General features: G+C 42.5%; 1 pseudogene; it reads right to left on the reverse strand.

The window, feature by feature from the left end:
* Window positions 1–4,988: 4,988 nt before the first annotated feature.
* Window positions 4,989–5,399, reverse strand: LOC113930505 (annotated as a pseudogene).
* Window positions 5,400–5,799: the final 400 nt, after the last annotated feature.

A 5,799-nucleotide genomic window follows, 5' to 3' on the forward strand; every position in this document is an offset into this window, starting at 1 on the left:
TTTTTTTTAATACTGGTTTCTTTTATTCTGTGCTTTGCTTCTATTTATTTATTTTTTAATTTTATTATGTTATGTTAGTCACCATACAATACATCATTAGTTTTTGATGTGGTGATCCATGATCCATTGCTTTCATATAATACCCAGTGCTCCATGCAGTATGTGCCCTCCTTAAAACCCATCACCGGGCTAACCAATCCTCCTCCCCCCTTCCCTCTAAAACCCTGTTTGTTTCTCAGGGTCCATAGTCTCTCATGGTTCATCTCTCCCTCCGATTTCCCTCCCTTCATTTTTCCCTTCCTTCTCCTAATGTCCTCCATGCTATTCCTTATGTTCTACAAATGAGTGAAACTATATGATAATTGACTTTCTCTGCTTGACTTATTTCACTTACCATAGTCTCCTCCAGTCCCATCCATGTTGATGTAAAAGTTGGGTATTCATCCTTTCGGATGGCTGAGTCATATTCCATTGTATATATGGACCACATCTTCTTTATCCATTCACCTGTTGAAGGGCATCTCGGCTCTTTCCACAGTTTGGCTATTGCGGACATTGCTGCTATGAACATTGGAGTGCATATGGCCCTTCTTTTCACTACATCTGTGTCTTTGGGGTAAATACCCAGGAGTGCAGTTGCTGGCTCATAGGGTAGCTCTGTTTTTAAATTTTTGATGCACTTCCACACTGTTTTCGAAAGTGGCTGTACCAAACTCCATTCCCACCAACAGTGTAAGAGGGGTCCCCTTTCTCCACAACCTCTCCAACATTTGTTGTTTCTTTCCCTGTCCATTTTTGCCATTCTAACTAGTATAAAGGTGGTATCTCAATGTGGTTTTGATTTGAATTTCCCTGATGGCTAATGATGGTGAACATTTTTTCATGTGCCTGTTAACCATTTGTATGTCTTCCTCAGAGAAGTGTATTTTCATGTCTTCTGCCCATTTTTTGACTTGATTATTTGTTTTTTGGGTGTTGAGTTTGAGAAGTTCTTTATAGATCTTGGATGCCAGCCCTTTATCTGTAGTGTCACTTGCAAATAACTTCTCCCATTCTGTGGGTTGCCTCTTTGTTTTGTTGATTATTTCCTTTGCCGTGCAGAAGTTTTTACCTTGATGAAGTCCCAAAAGTTCATTTTTGCTTTTGTTTCACTAGCTTTTGGAGATGTATCTTGAAAGAAGTTGCTGTGGCCGATGTCAAAGAGGGCACTGCCTATGTTCTTCTCTAGGATTTTGATGGATTCCTGTCTCACGTTGAGGTCTTTCATCCATTTTGAGTTTGTCTTTGTGTATGGTGTTAGAGAATGGCCGAGTTTCATTCTTTTGCATGTGGCTATCCAGTTTTCCCAGCACCATTTATTGAAGAGACTGTCTTTTTTTTCCATTGCATATTTTTTCCTGCTTTGTCGAAGATTATTTGACCATAGAGTTGAGGGTCCGTATCTGGGTTCTCTATTCTGTTCCATTCGTCTATATGTCTGTTTTTGTGCCAGTACCATGCTGTTTGGTGATCACAGCTTTTTAATATAGCTTGAAATCAGGCAACGTGATGCCCTCAGCTTTGTTTTTCTTTTTCAACATTTCCTTGATGTGTTCCTGATCTTAAGGGAAAGGCTCTCAGCTTTTCCCATTGAGGATGATATTTGCTGTGGGTTTTTCACAGATGGATTTTATGAACCTGATGAATGTTCCCTAAGCCCTATACTCTGAAGAGTTTTAATCAGGAAAGAATGTTGTATATTGTAGAATGCTTTTTCTGCATCAATTGAGAGGACCATATGATTCTTGTCTCTCTTCTTACTAATATTCAGGAAAGACTCAGAATTGCCAAGGAAATGTTGAAAAAGGAAAAGAAAGCTGGGGACATCACGTTGCCTGGTTTCAAGCTATATTACAAAGCTGTGATCACCAAACAGCATGGTACTGGCACAAAAACAGACATATAGACCAATGGAACAAAATAGAGAACCCAGATACGGACCCTCAACTCTATGGTCAAATAATCTTCGACAAAGCAGGAAAAAATATGCAATGGAAAAAAAGACAGTCTCTTCAAAAAATGGTGCTGGGAAAACTGGATGGCCACATGCAAAAGAATGAAACTCGACCATTCTCTATCACATTGATTGATTTGCAAATGTTGAACCACACTTGTATCCTGGGGATAAATCCCACTTGGTCATGGTGGATGATCCTTTTAATGTATTGTTGGATCCTATTAACTAGGATTTTGTTGAGGATTTTGGAATCCTCCTACAAATAAGGTATTGTTATCAATAAGATTCTTTTTTTTGCTTAACAATTGGCTTATGCAGATGGCGGCTCCCATGTTGGGGGCATAGATATTTACAATTGTTAGATCTTCTTGTTGGATAGACACTTTAAGAATGATATAGTGTCCTTCTGTGTCTCTAACTACAGACTTTAGTTTAAAATCTAATTTGTCTGATATAAGAATTGTTACCCCAGCTTTCTTTTGAGGTCTCTTGGCATGGAAGACAGATCTCCATCCCTTCACTTTCAGTCTAGATGTATCTTTAGATTCAAAATGAGTCTCTTGTAGACAGCGTATGGATGGGTCCTGTCTTTTTATCCAATCTGCAACCCTGTGGCGTTTTCTGGGAGCATTTAAGCCATTCACGTTGAGAGTGATTAGTGAAAGATATGAATTAATTGTCATCATGTTGCCTGTGAAGATGTTGTTTTTATAGATTGTCCTTGTAAATTTCTGTTGTATATCAGTCTTGGTGTCTTTCTCCTTTTATTGGACCCCCCCTTAATATTTCTTGCAGGGCCTGCTTAGTGGTCACATATTCTTTCAGTTTCTGCCGATTTTGGAAGCTCTGCATCTCTCCATCCATTCTAAATGACAGCCTTGCAGGATAAAGTATTCTTGGCAGCATGTTCTTCTCATTTAGTACCCTGAATATGTCTTGCCAGGCCTTTCTGGCTTGCCAGGTCTCTGGGGATAGGTCTTACATAATTCTGATGTCCTTCCCTCTGTATGTGAGGAATCTCTTCCACCTAACTACCTTTAAGATGGTTTCCTTGGTTCTAAGATTTGTGAGTTTTACTATTACATGCCGGGGTGTTGGCCTGTTTTCCTTGATATTGGGAGGGGTGCTCTCTGCCTGTAGGACACGAATGTTTGTTTCATTCTCCAGATTAAGGAAGTTCTCAGCTACGATTTGCTCAAATATGTCTTCTAGTCCTCTCTCTCTCTCCACTCCCCCTGGGATTCCAATAATTCTGACATTGGAACTCTTTATGTTGTCACTTATTTCTCTGATTCTCTTTTCATGAATTCTGAGTTGTTTTTCCCTGGCCTCCTCTTTTCCCTTTTTATCTATTAAATTGTCTTCCAGGTCTCTTTTTCATTCTTCTGCCTCAGTTACCCTAGCTGTTAGATTATCTAGATTAGACTGGATCTCATTGATAGCATTTTTAAGTTCTGCCAATTGAGCTTTCATTTCTGCCCTTAGAGACTCTATGTTGCCATTAATTGATTTCTCCATTCTAGCTATTGTTTTCACAATTGCTAGCCTGAATTCCATCTCTGACATCTTGGTTATATCTGCATCCATTTGTAAATCTGCAACATAAGTCATAATCTCTGAGTTTTTTCTATTTTGGGGTTCCTCCTCCTAGTCATTCTGTTGATGGGTGGTTGGGGATATGTACAGAGTCCAAATTATTGACCAGAACCCAAGCAAGATCCACCTGTTTTCTAGGGACCTTAGGGTTGCTGGCCTCTTGTTTTCCCAGTCTGTCTTCTGGGAGAGGGGCCTGCCGCACTGTTACTCAGGCAACCCTGTTTGAGCAGAGTTGCCCTTCCCCCTGTGGAGGGGGATGGGCTCAGTGGGAACCAGTTTTTTGAGGCTTTTGTTCTCTGGTGGCTTTCCCTGGTGTCTTTCTGTGTCTCTTACGAGAGTCACAGCAGAAGACACCGTTTCCCACCCTCTGCCTCAGAGCAGAGAGATCACAGTCTGTTTTTCAATAAGCTCTCCAGGCCACACTATCTCCATTTCTGTCCGTGCTGCTATAAACTACAAGGTCTTGGGTTGTGTGCCTCCACAGCGCTCCCAGTCCTGCCTCCAGGTCAGGGCATGTCTCTGCCCTTTGTGCTTCTAAAACCGCCATCCGCTCCCAGGTCGCTCATGCTACCCTGCTGCTCCAGGTTACCGTCCAGGGAGCTGCCCTAAAGTCCTTTCCCCACCGCTACCGGTCTGTCAGTCTGTGCCTTGTCCCCAGCGCACGAGGCTGTCTCTCACTGGTGGTGTAGGATTCCCCACGGCCAGGCTCCTTCCGGCTGCTGTTTATCCTCTGATATCTGCCCGCAGATTCACGGCTCCCTGCTTCGTACCTCGAAACCAACCGCCCATGATATTCTGTTTGTAGAGATCCAGATCTATTTTCTTACATCTCAGGCTGATTTTGTGGGTGCTCAGAGTGGTCTGGTAGATATCCAGCTCAATTCTGGGGACCAGTTGGAATAGGGTCCCTTACTCCTCTGCCATCTTTTCTCCCCTCCTGTGCTTTGCTTTTAGACAGTGAGTTTTCTTTTTTTTTTAATATTTTATTTTAGAGAGAGAGAGAAAGAGAGAGAGTGCATGTATGTGTGGGGTGAGGTGCAGAGGGCAAAAATCTTCAAGTCGTCTCATTGGTGAGCCAGGAGCCCAGTGCCAGTCCCATGACCCATAAGATCATGACCTGAGTTGAAACTAAGAGTCAGACACCCAACCGACTGAGCCACCCAGGTGCCCTAGACAGTGAGTTTCAAATAAATTCTCATGAATTTGTAGTAAAATTTTCATTTCTGATTAAATAAAAACTCCACAATAGTTGTGGTCAAATTAGAGTTATACCAAAATTATCATATACCAGTACATAAAATCATCCCCCGTGGTTAGAAAACTGGCTCACAGCCATGGAGGGTACATGGTGATGAGGAAAGGTCATGCTTGGAGAAAGCTGTCTTTTTGATCACCTTTACTCCGTTTTCACTTCATCACCAGTGTCCCCACTGAATTTGAACACACGTATCTGTTGACCATTCTTGAGCTTTAAGAAGAGCTCCTGAAAGTGCTGCCTCTGAAAGGGGCATCTCTGGCTGAGCTGACATAGAGATGGCCCTCTGACTTGGAACCAGAGATGGGAATCTTCAACTAGGCATTGCCAATGTCCACAAAGTTGTACTTGTTGGTGAGAAGGAGATAGTAGGCATTGAGAGAAGTGCACAGAACCTCCAGGGCCTCAGGGTGGCTGTGTAGTTGCTCCAATGCCAGCTGGTAATAGGAAGCCCTAGAAAAAAAAATTTTGTATAAGGTAATATATAAGGGCACAGCTCCCACTGGCCACCACACTGGAAAAAAGAACCAGTTTCCCCAGAGGCAATGGCATGCTGCTTCCTGGAGATTTTGCCACTTCACAACACAGCTTTCTTGAAAGTCATCAAAGGAAAGTTGCTCTGTTAGGAATATAAGCACCACGTATTAGAAAGTGTGTCCTTCCCTTCCAGAGGTGGGAAAGTAGGTGGGAAAAGCCCACAGGCTGGCACGCCCCTCTGGCTTCTTTTTAATATGAAGTTTTGATGAGTCTTCAAGTATTATTTCTCAAGTAGTAATCCCAATATTGCCTGGACCAGAAGCCCTTTAATTTTATCAGAGTTTCTTTAGACCTAAGAACATAGCCTTTCTCCAGAGACACCTGGGTGACTTAGTCAGTTAAGCATCTTTGCCTTCTGCTCAGGTCATGATCTCAGGGCCCTGGGATTGAGCCCCGCATTGGGCTCCCTGCTCAG

The sequence above is a fragment of the Zalophus californianus genome, chromosome X (genome assembly GCF_009762305.2).
Source record: "Zalophus californianus isolate mZalCal1 chromosome X, mZalCal1.pri.v2, whole genome shotgun sequence".
Classification (NCBI taxonomy): domain Eukaryota; kingdom Metazoa; phylum Chordata; class Mammalia; order Carnivora; family Otariidae; genus Zalophus; species Zalophus californianus.